Source organism: Pseudorca crassidens, chromosome 2, assembly GCF_039906515.1.
Source record: "Pseudorca crassidens isolate mPseCra1 chromosome 2, mPseCra1.hap1, whole genome shotgun sequence".
NCBI lineage: Eukaryota > Metazoa > Chordata > Mammalia > Artiodactyla > Delphinidae > Pseudorca > Pseudorca crassidens.
Window position 1 is genome coordinate 176,409,136 of NC_090297.1, and position 20,414 is coordinate 176,429,549.

The 20,414-nt window shown below is 37.3% G+C and overlaps 1 long non-coding RNA gene across 1 annotated transcript in view; it reads right to left on the bottom strand.

Moving 5' to 3' along the window:
• The window catches only part of LOC137212238 (uncharacterized), a 541,428-nt gene extending 523,993 nt beyond the window's left edge, over positions 1–17,435 (bottom strand). Inside the window, exon 1 of the long non-coding RNA XR_010937410.1 lies at positions 17,331–17,435. This is a non-coding gene — a long non-coding RNA (uncharacterized lncRNA). The remainder of the gene's footprint in view (positions 1–17,330) is intronic.
• Between the last annotated feature and the right edge of the window lie 2,979 nt (positions 17,436–20,414).

Here is a 20,414-nt window from a genome sequence, read left to right on the forward strand (position 1 = left end):
CTCACCTCCTGAACTCATTCCCCATCCCAGGCTATAATTACAGATGTTCTGACTTAATAGAACAGAAAAGAAAACAATTGCAAGTTTTGGGAATAAAATCAATTTCAGGTTTTTGAACACTTGGTAGTGAGGAATTTTGGTAAAACATCAGATGTATATCTTTCATATGTTGTTCTCTGTATGTCTCTTTCACTCCATATGTTACTTTATTCATCAGTTGTCACTGATGAGTGATTTTATGGATGGGATTTTTAAATAAAAGATTAACTGGCAAAAAAAATGAATAACAACATTAACACTCCTGGTAACATACTTAAATATTCATTAATGGTGTAATGCCATTTTCTAAAAATATTTACATCGGTTTTAAGAAATGAAGTACTTATATTAAAAACTAAGCTAAGCAGTAAGCAGTAATAAAATTACAAGATAGTGACATAGATAATGATCTTCAAATTATAAGAAGAGTTCTCCCAAGCACAGTGTTTTCTATTTCCTGACAGAAACAGAATATTCCTACAAAATATATTTTAAAGCAATTTATGTTTGCCCTCCATTAGATGAGACCTAAAGAAATCAAATGAGATACATACTCCAAAAAGAATTTTAGCTTCTTTAACAATCCAATGTGGAGCTACGATCCATGAATTTATCTAAAATGCTTTTGAATTTATTTAAATATCAAATAGTGAAAATTCATCAGTAACGAGTACTGATTCCTATAAGTTTATGCAAATACCTTGCATAGGAAGGATATATTTCAGCCTCAAAATATAATCAACAGATTTTTTTTTTTTACTAATACTATATTATAAAAATCTAAAACCTTTAGGGCATTACAAACATGAGCTAGTGTCAAACTTTATTTTCCCAAACTTTTTTTTAGTCTGTGTTTATATAGAATTCATTCTATTCGCCTTCATTGTTTTACTTTTTTCTAGAGGTTTCTAATTTTGTGTGATGTAGTAACTATGTGTATCCATAATTTTCCTGATGAGAGTACATGCTGATATAACAAAAGCAAAAAAAAAAAAAGTGTTTTTCTGTTTCCTTTCTAATATCCTTTCTAATAAGCTTAGTATCATCTTGGCTTTTAAACAAACAGTAGCATTCTGGCCCATAACTTTGAAGAATAGTCTGGATTTATTTTCCAATATTTCAAGAAAAGGTCAAATCCATTATCCAGGACTTGATGTTTAGATTAAATGGATCTTCCTTTCATTTAAATGGAAGCTGATCAGCTAATCTTCCAAATCCTACAAGCCATGTCCTAAGTTAAGTAATCAATACGAATCATTGTTAGATAACTAAAGAGATCCATTTTAAAAAAAAAAGAAAATGCTCTTTAAAAACAAAAACAATTTGGTCTCATACATTTATTTCCGGTGCAAAAATTCCATTTCTAACCTTCACCCACAAAATCCCTATATCAGTTTCACCCAATTATATCTAATGTGGGCCTGATTTGCTTCCCAACTACACAGTCTTGTAATTTATTTCATGGTGATGCCAATTAATTTAAAGTGAACTCTTCACAACTATGTGAAAAAGGTGGGATGTTGTCACAGCAGTAGTCAATTATTATATGAATAAAGAGTCACTTGCCCTGTGTTTCCCCTATTGTTTTGTCAGATTTGCCATTGCATTTTAATGGGAGAGCATGGGGAATGAATATTAAAGGAAAACTATTTACTTTAGCTATGCCATTTCAGAGGAATTTAATATGTTTTATTACAATGACTATTTATAGTGTGCATTTGAATGTAAAATATATATGCAAAATTAATTATAATCATAATTGAATAGATATTAGTGTGTGTCCAAGTATAACAAACAGAAGGTGGGAAAATAACATTTTTTAAATGACCTAATTTCTTTAAGAAACCACATCATTTTCTTCTCCTTATTTCATTTAAGATACAAAAATTGGATTGGATGCCTACTAGAGAAAAAAAAAAACCCAATGAAGTTTAACTGGGTTATTGTTTAGCCATTGAATATTTATGCCTTGTGTTGTATCCAGATTAAAGTCAGCAATGAATATTTCTGAAAAACAGAAATCTGTCTTGTTAAATTCACATTTTTTCCTGGGGTGATGATTGTTTAACTATTCCTGGATATCTCACATAAAACATCATTTCATCAACTTATATTTTTACAAATAAGAATTTTGAAGTGGTTAATTTTTTTTAAAATATGGTGTGGTTTCCTTATTCTGATACTTTTATTCATTATGTGCATTGGGGAAAATAAGTTGCAAATTAATTTTGTGAATGATGATGGCTTAGATATAAAATATAATAAATATCTGGTTCTTTTTAAAAACTAATAAGAAAAAATTAAAATTTTCATAATGTAGGTATATTAAATATTCTTGTATTTGCTTCATATATTTTAATTAAAATATCTTACTTTAAAAGTTTCAGTTTTAGGTCTTTAAAAAGTAAATATTTTTGTGAATAATGCCTTTGAATTATTGTTTTTGTTCTTCTCTCCAAATATGTCATGTTTACCACAAAGACATATCATGAATCAAAATCATAAGACCGGTTTTCCTTACTTCTTATAAACAGAAAAGACAGAGGAAATTCCTATTATGTATTAGAAAAAATATATTTTGAAATTAATTATTCAAAGCAGTATTTGTTAAAGGTCTGAACATGAATCTTTTATGGGATCATACCAAAATCCATTATTAAAAACCAAGAGCACTTTGAGGGAGATTTAAATGTTGAATTTATGATTGAACTACTAAAAATTTGCTTTTAAAGCATGTTTATTGTAGAACAACTCTATAGATTCCTTCATAGGATTTTCTTTTTTTGCTAGAAGCAGTCTTTTAAAATGAGTAAACAAGCCCCAACACTAAAAGATTAAAGATTGATTGGAAACTTCAAACAATGAGCCCTCACTGTGTTTTAAGCCAGATAAAAGCCATTTTCCCAAATGTAGTTTTTATATTAAGTGGTAGAAACCAATGAAGAGTGAAAAGTATCATTACATAATGGCTTGAAGTAAATTTAGAACTTCATTGAGAAATCTGAAGTTACATGAATATACTAACATATACATAGATCCTCTTAAGGTACTCTGTTTCTATCTTTTGAAAGCATTAATTACTTATTTCAACTGGTCATTTTTAAGTTCATATAAACTGTTTCATAATACCTCCATTTCAAATAGGAGTAAAGCCTCAGAAAAAAATGCAAGCAAGTATTAATCAAATTAGAAGACCTATTTTCTAAATCAATAACTTTGAAAAAAGAGGCTAAATATAAGCAAAACACATTTATTTTCTCATTCTGTAATTAAAATTAAAATGCAATTATTAGCCCTGAAACATAAAAGAACATTTCTTCAGTCAGTATTGAAAGACCATAACAGTCTATTTATGTGTTTAATTACTACTGTCTGATCAGTTGAGTTTTAAGAATTTCCCATTGAATTAACAATTCTGAGGTAAGCAGTGTGGAAAACACAAAAGGTTTTTTAAAGTCTTCAAAAAGTGTACCATAAACTGAAAGACGATAGAATTTGGACAGCAGCTCATAGCTTAAAGCATTTTCACAGAGAAAAGTAAGTTTTTGCTTTGTGCAACATAATATACAATTAAAAGAACTATGGTATAAATGTTAACTGCAGGATAATGTACAGGCAGAGTACGTGTTGATAATTACTATCACGGTATACAAAATATATAAATATAAAGACACGGACGAGTTAAAACGCGGTCAGCTGAGACTTGGAAAAGAAAAGTTGTGGACCAATGTGTGAAAACGCAGGGCCCACCTACCAGAGAGGAGGGCAGGGACCGCGCCGAAAAGCACGGCGCAGGCGCACTGAAGAGAGCCGGCTGGGAGAGAAACAGCGAAGATCACCTGCGGTTGACGAAACAAACGTAACGAAGGTGGATTTCAAGATTTGGGCCTTGGAAGAATAGAGGAATCATGCTACAACTAACAGAAATATCTTGTAGAAAAGCAGAATGACTGAAGGAGGATGACTTAGGTTTAATGTTAAAGGAATTCCATTCAGCAAGTGAAGTTGTAGGGCTGCCTGTGTCCCGTGGTTTTGAAGGATGTAAAAGAAGTGCATGCTTCTCCTCTTTCAGCTTCCACCAGCAGTTACAAACGCTCAGGTCTTCCACTTCGAATGAAACAGCCGTATCTTATTCTTCGTCCCTGCTCTACTTCTACCATAGTTTATACTCTTCACCTCCAAGCATCATGGAAATGTGTGGTCTGCACGTGGCCTTCACTTGCTCCTCTCCAATTCGCTATTTAACTTAGTACAAGAGGGGCTTCCGTCACTGGCGCTCACTTTTCCCTGAAATGTCATGGCTGTTTGAGATTAAATCTGGTGACCAATTCCCAGCCCTCTCATGATGGCCGTTCTGTGGAACTGCACACTGTTAACTACTTCCTTCTGAATACTCGACTCACGGGATCTCTGTGACACCGTTTCCCAATAGTGCCCTTGTTTCCTAGCTGCTCCTGTTCCATCTGCTTCACAGGCTCCTCTTTCTCTGCCTTCTCCTTAGTTTCCCAAATTCAGCCTTCCATTCTCGTTCTCCTTCCCAGTCCCAGGACACTCTCCTGAGAGCATCCACAGCCCCAGTCTCAATCACTACGAATATTCTGACTCCTGAGCAATTCAGATCCTGTGAGGTCCAAAGCTTATACCGTATGGAGGGTCCTCTTTAAGAAACGGAACACAGAGTTCTGAATACAAAATTAGTTTAAGAAGTGAATACATACTTAGAACAACAACAACAACAAAAAAAAACCACGTAATTTTTAAAAGGCTGACAAATACCACAGTACCATAGAAACCAAAAAAGTAACACATTTTCATTAACTGTCTGACACAACTCTATATATTACTCCATTTTCATTAATTGTTTGGTAATATGATAGAGAGACTAGACAGATAAATCACTTTTTCATCTGGTGTGGTTAGTCAGCTGCTATTTCTTATTACTGATATTTGGAATGCAAAAAAAAACATAAGACCTCTCACCCAGATGAACGTGCTGTGTGTAATCCTCTTATAGGTTTGTGTCCAATAAATGGAGGAATTCAGATAAAGTTCATTTCTTAAATTCCCTTCAAAATTAAATTATTTTGCATTTATAATTATGTGTTTCAGTATCAAATATATTCATAAAAGAAAAGAACTTCTATTTTGATCAAGCATTAGTAAAAGCCACATCTTTCACTCAAAGTTTTTCACATCTGGATGATTCTAAGAGTTTTCCACAGAACAACTCGTGGTCCCATACATTCAGACTTTATTCCTCCTCCGTGACCCACGTTTCTACACCAGGCAACCCGGGACACTTGGCCCTGCCCCTGCACGTTGTAACGTCAGGTGAGTTGGCACAGAGGACTGTACACGTGTGCCTGAAAGCCTTTCCTGAACCAGGATGGCTAGCACCAGGATTGTGAACCTCCCAAACACTTTATTCTGAACCCAAACTAGTGTATCATCATTGCCTTTCAGGCAGATCCCCAAACTCACCCAGCCACTGTCAAGACGGAAAGTGTAGTGGAGGGAAGTCAGAGTAAAAGGGGCAGCAGTCTTAGGCAACTGTGGTTAAAATACCTTTTATTGCTGCAAATTTTACAAGAGCACATGACCTTGTGAACCCGTTGTGAGGGTCCCTCCCAGAGTCATGCCAGTGGAGTGGCCCAAGTTTGTCTAATCCGGACGCACAGCCCCACCGGGCTGTTATGCAAACATCTCATCATTGAAAATGATGTGGCAACTTTATCTCCAGGCAATAAGACCTTCGCATCCTCTAGTATTCCTTCCGTTACTGGTCACCCATCACTGAGATACCTGAGTCTAAAGGCAAGGAGTCATTTTAACAGTTCTCCTTTGATCTCAGATCTAATTAATCGATAAGTTCTACTGATACAATTTATTTCGATCACCACTGTCACTGCTATAAATCAGGGTCCCATCATTTTTTCTGCCTTTCCAACAGCCACCTAACTGGCACCCACTTTGCCAGTCTTACCTCACTGTGACTCACTTTTGTATTCTGCCAGAAAGCTTTCTGAATTAAAAATCCTAACAAGACACCCTCTTGCTTAAACCATTAATGGACACTCATTATGCACAATTTCCAAGCTTCTTACTCTGGCATATAAATTCCTTCATAACATAGTTCCTGCTTTCTTTTTTTTTTCATCTTTATTGGAGTATAATTGCTTTACAGTGTTGTCTTAGTTTCTGCTGTATAACAAAGTGAATCAGCTATATGCATACGTATATCCCCGTATCCCCTCCCTCTTGCGTCTCCCTCCCACCCTCCCTATCCCACCCCTCTAGGTGGTCACAAAGCACAAAGCTGATCTCCCTGTGCCATGCAGCTGCTTCCCACTAGCTATCTATTTTACATTTGGTAGTGTATATATGTCAATGCCACTCACTCACATCATCCCAGCTTACTCTTCCCCCTTCCCGTGTCCTCAAGTCCATTCTCTACGTCTGCGTCTTTATTCCTGTCCTGCCCCTAGGTTCTTCAGAACCCTTTTTTTTTTTTAGACTCCCTATGTATGTGTTAGCATACAGTATTTTTTTTATCTTTCTGACTTACTTCACTCTGTATGACAGACTCTAGGTCCATCTACCTCACTACAAATAATTCAATTTCATTTCTTTTTATGGCTGAGTAATATTCCATTGTATATATGTGCCACATCTTCTTTATCCATTCATCTGTTGATGGACACTTAGGTTGCTTCCATGCCCTGGCTATTGTAAATTGTGCTGCAGTGAACATTTTGGTACATGTCTCTTTTTGAATTATGGTTTTCTCAGGATATATGTTCAGTAGTGGGATTGCTGGGTCGTATGGTAGTTCTAGTTTTAGTTTTTTAAGGAACCTCCATACTGTTCTCCATAGCAGCTGTATCAATTTACATTCTCATCAAGAGTGCAAGAGGGTTCCCTTTTCTCCACACCCTCTCCAGCATTTATAGTTTGTAGATTTTTTGATGATAGCCCTTCTGACCTGTGCGAGGTGATACCTCATTGTAGTTTTGATTTGCATTTCTCTAATGATTAGTGATGTTGAGCATCTTTTCATGTGTTTGATGGCAATCTGTATGTCTTCCTTGGAGAAATGTCTGTTTAGGTCTTCTGCCCAGTTCTGGATTGGGTTGTTTGTTTTTTTTGATACTGAGCTGCATGAACTGCTTGTATATTTTGGAGATTAATTCTTTGTCAGTTGCTTCATTGGGAAACATTTTCTCCCATTCTGAGGGTTGTCTTTTTGTCTTTTTTATGTTTTCCTTTGCTGTGCAAAAGCTTTTACATTTCATTAGGTCCCATTTGTTTGGTTTTGTTTTTATTTCCATTTCTCTAGGAGGTGGATCAAAAAGGATCTTGCTATGATTTATGTCATAGAGTGTTCTGCCTATGTTTTCCTCTAAGAGTTTTATAGTGTCTGGCCTTACATTTAGATCTTTAATCCATTTTGAGTTTATTTTTGTGTATGGTGTTTGGAAGTGTTCTAATTTCATTCTCTTATATGTAGCTGTCCAATTTTCCCAGCACCACTTATTGAAGAGGTTGTCTTTTCTCCATTGTATACTCTTGCCTCCTATATCAAAGATAAGGTGACCATATGTGTGTGGGTTTATCTCTGGGCTTTCTATCCTGTTCCATTGATCTATATTTCTGTTTTTGTGCCATTACCATACTGTCTTGATTAGTGTAGCGTTGTAGTATCATGTGATGTCCGGGAGCCTGATTCCTCCAGCTCCACTTTTCTTTCTCAAGATTGTTTTGGCTATTGTGTTTTGGGTCTTTTGTGTTTCCATACAAATTGTGCCATTTTTTGTTCTAGTTCTGTGAAAAATGCTACTGGTAGTTCGATAGGGATTGCACTGAATCTGTAGATTGCTTCAGATAGTAGAGTCATTTTCACAATGTTGATTCTTCCAATCCAAGAACAGAGTATATCCCACCATCTGTTTGTATCATCTTTAATTTCTTTCATCAGTGTCTTATAGTTTTCTGCATACAGGTCTTTTTGTCTCCTTACATAGGTTTACTCCTAGGTATTTTATTCTTTTTGTTGCAATGGTAAACGCGAGTGTTTCCTTAATTTCTCTTTCAGATTTTTCATCATTAGCGTATGGGAATGCAAGAGATTTCTGTGCATTAATTTTGTATCCTGCTACTTTACCAGATTCATTGATTAGCTCTAGTAGCTTTCTAGTAGCATCTTTAGGATCCTCTATGTATAGTATCATGTCATCTGTAAACAGTGACAGTTTTACTTCTTCTTTTCTGATTTGGATTCCTTTTATTTCTTTTTCTTCTCTGATTGCTGTGGCTAAAACTTCCAAAACTATGTTGAATAATAGTGGTGAGAGTGGACAACCTTGTCTTGTTCCTGATCTTAGAGGAAATGGTTTCAGTTTTTCACCATTGAGAACGATGTTGGCTGTGGTTTGTCACATATGGGCTTTATTATGTTGAGGTAGGTTCCCTCTGTGCCTACTTTCTGGAGAGATTTTATCATAAATGGGTGTTGAATTTTGTCCAAAGCTTTTTCTGCATCTACTGAGAGGATCATATGGTTTTTCTCCTTCAACTTGTTAATATGGTATATCACATTGATTGATTTGCATATATTGAAGAATCCTTGCATTACTGGGACAAACCCCACTTGATCATGTTGTATGATCCTTTTAATGTGCTATTGCATTCTGTTTGCTAGTATTTTGTTAAGGAACTTTGCATCTACGTTCATCAGTGATATTGGCCTGTAGTTTTTTCTTTCTTTGTGACATCTTTGTCTGGTTTGGTATCAGGGTGATGGTGGCCTCACAGAATGAACTTGGGAGTGTTCCTCCCTCTGCTACATTTTGGAAGAGTTTGAGAAGTATAGGTGTTACCTCTTCTCTAAATGTTTGATATAATTCGCCTGTGAAGCCCTCTGGTCCTGGGCTTTTGTTTGTTGGAAGATTTTAAATCACAGTTTCAATTTCAGTGCTTGTTACTGGTCCGCTTATATTTTCTATTTCTTCCTGGTTCAGTTTTGGAAGGTTGTGCTTTTCTAAGAATTTGTCCATTTCTTCCAGGTTGTCCATTTTATTGGCATAGAGTTGCTTGTAGTAATCTCTCATGATCCTTTCTATTTCTGCAGTGTCAGTAGTTACTTCTCCTTTTTTATTTCTAATTCTGTTGGTTTGAGTCTTCTCCCTTTTTTTCTTGATGAGTCTGGCTAATAGTTTATCAATTTTGTTTATCTTCTCAAAGAACCAGCTTTCAGTTTTATTGATCTTTGCTATTGTTTCCTTCATTTCTTTTTCATTTATTTCTGATCTGATCTTCATGATTTCTTTCCTTCTCCTAACATTGGGTTTTTCTTCTTCTTCTTTCTCTAATTGCTTTAGGTGTAAGGTTAGGTTGTTTATTTGAGATTTTTCTTGTTTCTTGAGTTAGGATTGTATTGCTATAAACCTCCCTCTTAGAACTGGTTTTGTTGCATCCCATGGGTTTTGGGTCATCATGTTTTCATTGTCATTTATTTCCAGGTATTTTTTTTATTTCCTCCTTGATTTCTTCAGTGATCTCTTGGTTATTCAGTAGCATACTGTTTAGTCTCCACGTGTCTGTATTTTTTACAGTTTTTTTCCTGTAATTGATATCTAGTCTCATAGTGTTGTGGTTGGAAAAGATACCTGATATGATTTAAATTTTTTTAAATTTACCAAAGCTTGATTCGTGACCCAAGATATGATCTAGCCTGGAGAATGTTCCATGAGCACTTGAGAAGAAAGTGTATTCTGTTGTTTTTGGATGGAATGTCCTATAAATATCAATTAAGTCCATCTTTTTTAATGTGTCATTTACAGCTTGTGTTTCCTTATTTATTTTCATTTTGAATGGTCTGTCCATTGGTGAAAGTGGGGTGTTAAAGTCCTCTACTATAATTGCGTTACTGTTGAATTCCCCTTTTATGGCTGTTAGCATTTGCCTCATGTATTGAGGTGCTCCTATGTTGGGTGCATAAATATTTATAATTGTTATATCTTCTTCCTGGATTGATCTCTTGATCATTATGTAATGTCCTTTTTTTGTCTCTTGTAATAGTCTTTAAAGTCTATTTTGTCTGATATGAGAATTGCTACTCCAGCTTTCTTTTGATTTCCTTTTGCGTGGAATATCTTTTTCCATCCCTTCACTTGCAGTCTGTATGTGTCCCTAGGTCTGAAATGGGTCTCTTGTAGACAGCATATATACAGGTCTTGTTTTTGTATCCATTCAGCCAGTCTATGTCTTTTTATTGGAGCATTTAATCTGTTTACATTTAAGGTAATTACCGATATGTATGTTCCTATGACCATTTTCTTAATTGTTTTGGGTTTGGTTTTGTAGGTCTTTTCCTTCTCTTGTGTTTCCCACTTAGAGAAGTTCTTTAGCATTTTTTGTAAAGCTGGTTTGGTGGTGCTGAATTCTCTTAACTTTTGCTTATCTGTAAAGGTTTTAATTTCTGCATCGAATCTGAATGAGATCCTTGCTGGGTAGAGTAATCTTGGTTGTAGGTTCTTCCCTTTCATCACTTTACATATGTCCTGCCACTCCCTTCTGGCTTGCAGAGTTTCTGCTGAAAAATCAGCTGTTAAACTTATAGGGGTTCTCTTGTATGTTATTTGTTGCTTTTCCCTTGCTGCTTTTTATATTATTTTCTTTGTTTTTAATTTTTGATAATTTGATTAATATGTGTCTCGGTGTGTTTCTCTTTGGGTTTATCCTATGTGGTACTCTCTGTGCTTCCTGGACTTGGGTGGCTATTTCCTTTCCCATGTTAGGGAAGTTTTCCACTATAATCCCTTCATATATTTCCTCAGACCCTTTCTTTTTCTCTTCTTCTTCTGGGACCCCTATAATTCGAGCATTGGTGCGTTTAATGCTGTCCCAGAGGTCTCTGAGATTGTCTTCAATTCTTTTCATTCTTTTTTCTTTATTCTGCTCCCTGGCAGTTATTTTCACCATTTTATCTTCCAGCTCACTTATCCGTTCTTCTGCCTCTCTTATTATGTTATTGATTCCTTCTAGAGTACTTTTTGTTTCAGTAATTATGTTGGTCATCACTGTTTGTTTGCTCTTTAGTTCTTCTAGATCTTTGTTAAATGTTTCTTGTATTTTCTCCATTCTGTTTTTGAGATTTGGGATCATCTTTACTATCATTACTCTGAATTCTTTTTCACATAGGTTGCCTCTTTCTTCTTCATTTATTTGGTCTTGTAGGTTTTTACCTTGCTCCTTCATCTGTAACATATTTTTTTGTCACTTCCTTTTTTTTTTTGGTTGGGTGGTGCTCTATTCCTGTCTTACTGGTTGTTTGGCTTGAGACGTCCAGCACTGGACTTTGCAGGCAGTTGGACAGAGCTGGGTCTTGGTGCTGAGATGAGGACCTCCGGGAGGCCTCCCTCTGATTGATATTCCCTGGGATCTGAGGTTCTCTGTTAGTCCAGCAGTTTGGACCTGGAGCTCCCACCACAGGAGCTTGATCTCAACCTCCAGCGTGGGAACCAAGATCCTGCAAGCTTCATGGCGCAGTTAAAAAAAAAAAAAGGGAGAAAGAAAGAAAAAAAGAAGCAGTACAATATCAAAGAATAAAAAACAAAATAAAATTAGAAAGATAAAAAAATATATTAGGAAAAATAAAACTATAATTGAAACAACTAAAACAAGGTGAAATAAAACCAGAACAGAAAAAAGAAAAAAAAAGGATGGGGGGGAACAAGCCAAAAGGAGAGAACAATAACAATGTATAAAGAATAAAATAAAATTAGAAAAGAATCGACTACAATGAATCAACAAGGTAAAAAAGAACCCCAGTCTAAGAGGAAAAAAGCAAAGAAAAAAAAAAAAGTCTTGGCTATGGAGGTAGAGTTTAGGCAGGGGGGTGGAACTTAGGCAGGGGCAGGGTTTAGGGTGGGGCAGGACCTAGGCGGGTCAGGGGAGCGACGTTCAAGTGTGGGGCAGGGCCTCTGCTTAGGACCTGCACTGAAGGGGAGAGGCAGCATGTGGAAACGAGGGCCTCTGGAGTGTGGAGTACCCGAGTTTGGAGGTAGGGCCCTGAGTGAGGGTGTGTGGGTGGAGTTTAGGCCCAGTGGGGGTGGAGGGGGTCTCAGAGGGGGTCTCCGAGTGGAGAGGTGGGGCCCTGGGGGGGGGTAGGGGCGGGGCTTTGGCTCTTCGCAGCAGGAGGGAGGCTCTGAGGGCAGAGGATTAGGCCCAGGAGCTCAACAGGCCTCCCAGTGCCCAAGTGGAGAGGGAAAGCACTGGTCGCATCCCTTCTGTTCCTTTGCACCCCTCCCCCACTGTCTCCCCCATCCCTGCTGGACCCCTAATCGTGGGTGGGTCTCTCTGAGTGTAGGGACTCCTCCCCTCCCCCAGCCACCCCACAGGAGTGCCGGTCCTGGAGATCAGGCCTTTACTTTTGCTCCCCCTTCACTCCCTCCCACTCCCTCAGTACCCGCACAGCTGGCGGGGGCATCAGTGGGCAGAGGATCAGGCCTGGGATCTCAACAGGTCCCTGGGGGCCCAAGTGGGCAGGGGAAACCTGGCCACGCTCCCTTTTGATCCTCTGTCCTCCCAGTGGTTCCTCAATTTCCCCCTTTGGGTATGGGACCCCTTCCCCTCCCCCAGCCGCCACTCAGGGGCGCCAGTCACATCCCACCTCCACTTCTCCTCCCCCTTCACTCCCCCCATGCCCCACGTCCTACCCGGTCGCTGGGGGTTCCTCCCGTCCCCTTAGGTGTCCATGGTCCCCCACCAGTGACTGGTAGGTGCCCTAGTTGTGAGGAGATGTGAATTCCGCATCCTCCTAGTACGCCATCTTGACTCCGCCTCTCTGCTTGCTTTTTGAGCCTCACCTCTCATCTACTGTCTACCCCTCATCTCTACACCATGCTACATTCCAATGATACTAAAATATTATAATTGGCCACACCATGCTCAAGTATTTATATGCTCCTTCTGCCAGAAATATCACCCCCTGAACAAGTTGGTTAAACTCCTCTGGTCTTTTGACTTCCTTTCCAAGATACCTTTTTTGACCACTGACACCACTCTTTATCCCTCTAACCTGAATCAAGACTCACCAGGTGAACCTATTCTGTACCTTTATTAGGGTATGAATCATGTATTAGAATTAATATCCATATTCATATTAAAAAATCCATTAATAATCCAGCTTTGGTGGGTGCAAGGCTCTGACACCTGGAGAGGACTGTGACGGTTTTAGGTTTGTTGTGTAACAACAAATATCTTGTTCAATGTTCCATGAGAGTTGATAGTAATCCAAAATTTCCCATGAAGGCAGAAGCTATGCAACTTTCATAAATTCAGATTTTTTTAAATCTCAGAGATCATCAGAATACCTGCTCAAATATCTTTATGCTCTTTAAGCTCCTTATTTGTCTGCAAGTCATCTTGTTCAACAAGATCAGGAACAAAGTGGGGAATCATAAAAATAAATACATAAGTAAAAAAGTAAGTATTACCTAAAATATTTTTTCTCTGAGTATGACTCTATGATTTCGATTTCAGCTTTGTCACCTTTGTCTTTTGACTTTATACCCGCCGTAAAAATTCTACAAATTACAGTTCTAGTTTCTTTAAAGTGAATGAGAACTAAAAGAAATAGTCTGAGCGCAGAAATTCTTCCATCTTTTTATTTTCCAAGCACGGGAGCCCAGTGTAGTTCTGGGGTCATCACACAGACTATTGACAGTAATTCCCTACATTTTCTGACCTTGGGTAAGGACAAGTTCAGCTATTTAGAGCAACAGGCACACCAGCTTTCCTGTGGTGCCCTCCTAATGCCTCTCAGGTGACCCTGGATCTGTGGGCTCTGGGTTAAGAGAGAGGAGTCTCCTTGTGACCGGCTTTTAACCCAAATTAACTCCCATTAGCCCCAGCCCCACCTAAGAAGAAGATGTAACTACCCTGTTATTACCATCACGCAAAAGGTAATAAGCTTTCTAGTCATTCTGAGCCATAAAGCATAAAGATGTCCACATTTAACAGAGGGGGCTTGACAAGCAGCACAGGTGTTTTCAAAACCGGGCACTTCCAAGCAGAGACCTGGTCATAGCCAAGCATGCCAACCTTTGGCTACTGCTTCACCCAGACTTGACTGCACGGCACCCACTTAGCCATTCATCTTTGTTGTTTTCAGAGCATTCAATGGGGTCTTCATTGAATCAACTCTCTATTCCTGCCCTGATTTTATTTGTTTGTGTATTATTTAATCGAAAAATGCATTAACAATAATAATTAAAACAAAGAAAAAAGGGGAAAAAATCTGTCTCTTGATAAACATACAGCTCTTTTGGTATGAGGAGATGAGCTTTAGCAACAAAAGATTCAATATTGCAGACAGCAGACAGTATGTTAAAAACATAGAGAAAGTGGAAAAACTCAGAGAAGCCTTTGATTGGAGTTTGTTAAGAGAATATCTAGACTGACTTTTAAGATGACTTTTAAGATGGCGAAAACCCGCATCTAGTTATCCGACATCATGTTGTATTAAAATCCTGAAAGAACTGAGCGAAATAGGAAAGACGGAGGTGGCCCGTTTATTGTCAAAGCATAAATTTCTAAGAGTTTAAAATACCATTCAAATGCAAATATAAAATAAACATATATTGACAAAATCATTGTACTTTTTAATAAGGGAACCAGCAGGATAGTAAAGCTGTTTCAAAAGAGAATGAGACAGCCTGAACTACTCACAATCAATTGAAGATGCTAAAATATAATTACAAAGTTATATATGAAACTAATTAATGTCCTAGAGAGTACTACAGCCATATTCTTTTCTTCCAGACACAAATCCATTGCTTCCCCAAAGGACAAAATTCGTTGTCAATTTATCAATCATCTACCTTCACTGAGTCTAAATCCTGCTCAACAATAGGTAGTCAATCAAACAGTGGTTCATTCCCCCAGAGCAGGGGTTGGCAAAAGTTTTCTTTAAAGTGCCTGATAGTAAATATTTTAGTATTTTTGTGCCATATAAAATCTCTGTCACATATTGGTTTCCTTTTTTTTACTTTTTAAAAATGTAAAATCCACATTAGCTCAAGGGCTGAACAAACAGGCCTTGGTCTGGATCTCACCTGTGGGCTATAATTTGCCAAACCCTGCCCTAGAAAATAAAATAATCCTTGAATGAACCTGTTGCACAAGCTCTAGTGTGACACTGAGAAAAACCTTGCAGTCTTCCCTTGCCTTTCTTCCAAGATTTGGGTAATTTGCTCATCATAGAAATGAGGTAGCAGAGGCAAAAAGAGTTGATTAGCCCAAAGCTCTAAAGCAAGATGCACAGCTGGGACTGGACTGGGGCTTCAGTGCCCTGTTCTCTCATCTCTCTTAATCACGTACATGTACACAACACACACACACACACACACACACACACACACACACACACACACACACACATGCATACATGCACACACACACACAGTGACAGTTTTGATAAACTATTTTTTAAAGACTTTATTTTACTTACTCATTTTATAATGTGATACATAAGATGTTTAATAAGAAATTCAGTTGGCGTTGTTTATCATATTGTTATATTGGGTAGTTGTAATCATAGTCTGTTCTACATGCAAAAATGTCAATGCCAGTTGAAGGGTCAAAGCTAAAAGAGAAGAGAGAAGAACCAAGAAGGAAGGAATAAAAGGAAAGGAAGAAACTCTGACTAGGAAAGAGCAATAAAGATATTTTATCCCTTCAAGAGAGTTGTCAGGGTCTAGTAGGGAAAACAGAAACAATTCTGAGTAGGTTGAAAAGAGGAAATCTAATACACAGAACTAGTTATCAAAGTGATGCCTGAGCTGAAAAGCTAAACAAAGGATGGTGATGAAACACAGAGATTAACATCAACTAGAAGTGCTATTGTCTTAGGGCTAGAGGTACACAAGAGGAGGGGGTGTTAACAGATCTCAGGAGTCTGAAGTGTCTATTGGGGTCAGAACACCATGTGAGGGTTGACTGGTAGAAGTTGGAACCACAGAAGGAAGGCCATGTTTGGAAGCATGGAAAAGACGCAGTCCCTGATGAAGACACCACCCAAGACAGAGAGGGGAAACACTCTGGAGTCTCCCTTCCCCCTCCCCCCACCAATCCCTGTCTGTGGCGCACATGGACAAACCCTCTAAGTGTGTAAAAAACAAAAAAAAAAAAAAAAAAAGAAGGAAGGAAGGTAAATATGGAAATAGAAGTAGGGAAGAAACAGGAACCAAAGAGGAATTAAGAGAGAAGAAAGCACGGTGCACAAAAAAGCAAGATTCTTGAGAGTAAGCTTTCATTTCTGCATGATAGAAGTTGCCAGCCCCTAATAAACCACCCAATTTAATCTATGAAAGATAGGGTGTTGAAAACACTATAAAATATACATAACTCACTAATGTCAAACACATCTATCACTACTAACATTATAATTATCAGACACTATTAAAAAACCTAAATGTGCATAATGAAAAAGAATACTGTTATATCTCCCTGAATTTGCATTTTCAAGTAATTCAGAATCATAAGTATAATAAAATTATTATGCTGAATTACTTTTATTAAACCTACAATATGAAATAAAAAGGTATTTAAATCCAAGTAAAGTGCTTAATGAAAATTCTTATTTTATGAAATGCACATATTATGAAACTATATTTGAGTTATTTAAAACTGTTGTTTAAATTAGGCTTCTTAAATATTTTGAGAATGCTACTGAACTTATACACAAACAACTATAATGTCCCATGAATTTAAAATAATATTTAGCAGTAATTAAACTATACAGATTTTTAAATATAACCATTTTTGAATGTGAACAAACTTAGCGAGTTTTATTAAGCAAGTGTATTTTAGGAACATGCCTTGGGAAAAATACAATTTCTTGGGGATATGAAATATAAGAAAATAATTGGGGAACTTTTAGGAAGTCCCTGAAAATTTTTAACCGTATAACTCTTTTAACTTAAGGTTACTTTTCTTTCATGATTAAAATGTTAAACTTAGAAAAGTAGCAACTTTTCAACAAAACATGCAACGTACTGGTTGTGAAGAGCTATGCTATACATTATGCAAATTTAATTTTACCCTTGCTGTAACACTGAATAAATGCACATACTATGTCATAATGAAGCATTTCTTCCTAGTACTATTCTAAACTTACCATACAACTCAGCCATCAGTAAAATGTTATTTAATATATTACAAGTATTTGTTAATACCAAAGGTTTAATTAATTAATTCTATATCACAATGCTTAAAATAATATTTCTTACCTCACTGTTTTCACTTACTGGAAGGATATGAGATGTTATCCTATTTTGAAGTTAACAAGTTGGCCTACTATAATCCCATAGATGACAGAAGACACAAGACTCCTGAATCTGAAACAAAAGATGTTATTACTCATAGTAAAAGCAGTAGGCAAAGTATCAGGACCCTTGAGTCCCCCCTCCCACAGGTGCAGAGAGCTGGGTGACACCTGCATACTCAATGGTTTGTGTCACAAGTGAGAAAGCCTGAGCTTAGGGAACCTGAATCTTTATAATGGGCAATAAACATGCCTATCCTTTGCTCTGGAGAGAGACACACTATTTTCCAAGGCTGCTTGCAAAAATAGTCAGTGCTTCTGCTTACAAGATAGGCAGAAATGTGAGAGGCCTGTGGAGAAATGTCTCCCAACAGCTACCCAAAGCCTGGAAAATAACTAGTCTTATTACAGGGAACACAGGGAAAATGCTCAGACATCTTTGCTCTGTGGACTGTGAATGCAGAGCTACATCTGAACTTGCAGGAAGCCATTCCCTGAGAGCAGGAGGTAATAATCAACAGAGAAAAGGTTAACAGTCATCTTTCATCAGAGACGATACTCTCCATAAAAGTAAGTCAAAGTATATTACTTTGCATGAGATGGGATTTTTCTTTGGAAGCTCTTCAGCAAGCTGCCTACAAATGGATAAGAGAAGTGCCCTAGAAAAGAGGCCCATGTTTTCTAAAGATGGAAATACTTGGAGTTAAACAGATTGCATTTAAAATAAGTGTCACAAGTGAGATGACTCAACTGAAACTTCGCTGCTTGATCTTCTGTTTGCTCTTCTAAAAAGAAGTCATCATTTCAGATCTTAAATGTACCAAATATAGTTTCAGTTGTGTCACACCCCTTGTGGCTCCACATTTCAGTTATGCAATATTACAGTGGAACAATGCTGCCCACTTGAAATTCAGCTTCATTTACTGTGTTGCGGTAGTCCTGAGAACCCTCTGAGTAGACATCAAAGCAATCATTCCATTTCTGCTTAAATCAATGTGTGTCTATGGGGAGTAATACTAAATTCTGGTGCTATACAAATTTTTTAAATAATTAAACACAGTTTCCACTATAAGTGGCACAGGACACCTCCTTATGAATCCACTAATTCATCAAGTACACAGATGTAATTTATGCACACAATAACTAAACTGTATAGTTAGAAGTTTTAAAGAAAACCATAATCAAAACAATACATTAAAATCACTGATTTTTCTTTCGTTTGTTTTGGGGGGGGGCCTCATTTAAAAAAATTGTGCTACCTCTACTCCAACCCTAACAAAAATCTCCACAAAATAGGGCAATATCTTAAGTAACTTGATATACTGTTGTATAATATAAATGTTTAAGACTGTGCACCAGACTGCTTATTGTAACAGTACTTTATTTTGCTTATTATTTTGCTATTGATGCCTTCCTGCAGAGTTTTTACTCTCATCTACCTAATCTATTATTGGAGTATTAAGAATCACCCACATTGACAAGGTAAAGTAAAAAAGCAGTTACTGCTCCAATTCACCATCCATCCATCTACCCACCACCCACTTTTCCAGTCATCTATATAGTAATCCTTTCAACCATTCATTAATCCAGCAAATAATTAACTGTTGAGTTGCTTCATAACTGTGGTTCATAGAAAAGTGAGTAGGGACTTCTCCCAATGGGTTAAATAACATGTTGCTTTCACTGATCACATAATAGGGAAATTATTACAGGAATGCAATGATAGAAGGCCCTGTATGTGAGTCAGCTGGGATAGAGCAGAGAGTTTAAGAAAGTGAGAAAGAATGTGTGTGTGCGTATGTGTCTGTTTGGAACAGGAAGAGCCTCAAAAGAGGTTAAGACTTAGCCTTTCAATGCAGGGGGTGTGGGTTTGATACCTCGGCAGGGAGCTAAGATACCCCATGCCTTGGGGCCAAAAAACCAAAACATAAAACAGAAGCCATATCGTAACAAATTCAATAAAGACTTTGAAAATGGCCCACATCAAAAAAATCTTAAAAATAAAAAGAAATCTAAAGAATAAGTTAGGCTTAAACCAATACTAAAAACCTACCAGATAGGGTGATGGGATATAAAAGGTGTTGGGGGAAAAAAAGAGGGCGAGCGAGCACCGTGAGTTTTGAAAACCTCAAGGCCCAGTCAGCTGCTTGAGTGAATGATTTACGGTCTCATCCTATCTCTATTCACATTCACTGGTCTTCTCATTTCTGTGGCTGAATCTGAAAATGGAGACATATGGCAGCCCTAGAAATTCTACCACTCCTCTCCCCAACCAACACCTAATAAGCCAAGATTGTGGGGCCACACAGAAGAGGAGTAGAACTTCTCCTTTCGGCTTTGGTTTGTTGCCTGCTGACGTGCCACAAGTTAGAGGTATTAATATTCACACATTTCAGAAATGCTCATTGAATACTTGCTATGAGGTAGGCAAGGCATTAGTTTCTAGGGAGACAAAAATAAATAGGGTGGATAGAACATCTGCCTCTTTGGAAAGTACAGCTTAGCAGCAGAGAGAAAACGAAACAAGCCCAATAATATTTTCTATTAAAGGGAAAGGATAGAGTTCATAGAAGGACATGTCAGTCTTTGACAGGGATGGAGAGCTCAAATAAATCCTTCCAACAGGCATCTACCATTCTCTGTCCCAGAGTGGGGAGGAAGCTTGTCAAGGGGTTTAAGCAACAAAGAAAATTAAAATTTTCTTTTAGAAAGATGCCTAAAGTGTTGAAATGCCATGGAAATGAACAAAACTTTCACTTCTAGGTGTTAAATGTTTATGTATAATCTTGTCAATGTAAAAGTGTTCACCAAAATATTCTATAACTTTGATCTCCTTTCTACATGCAAGGTATAAGCATCTTCAGGGCAAGAAACTTTCCTTTCACCAAGTAGTGGGACAGAGCTTCATACACAGTAAACACATTTTAAATACTCTTGTAATGTCTAATCCAAACCCAGAAAATACAACACACTGAAGCTGGCAGTGTCTGTTTGCTTTCTGTAGACAATAAATAAGTTCATCACAGACCCTAAAAGTGGTTACAAATAT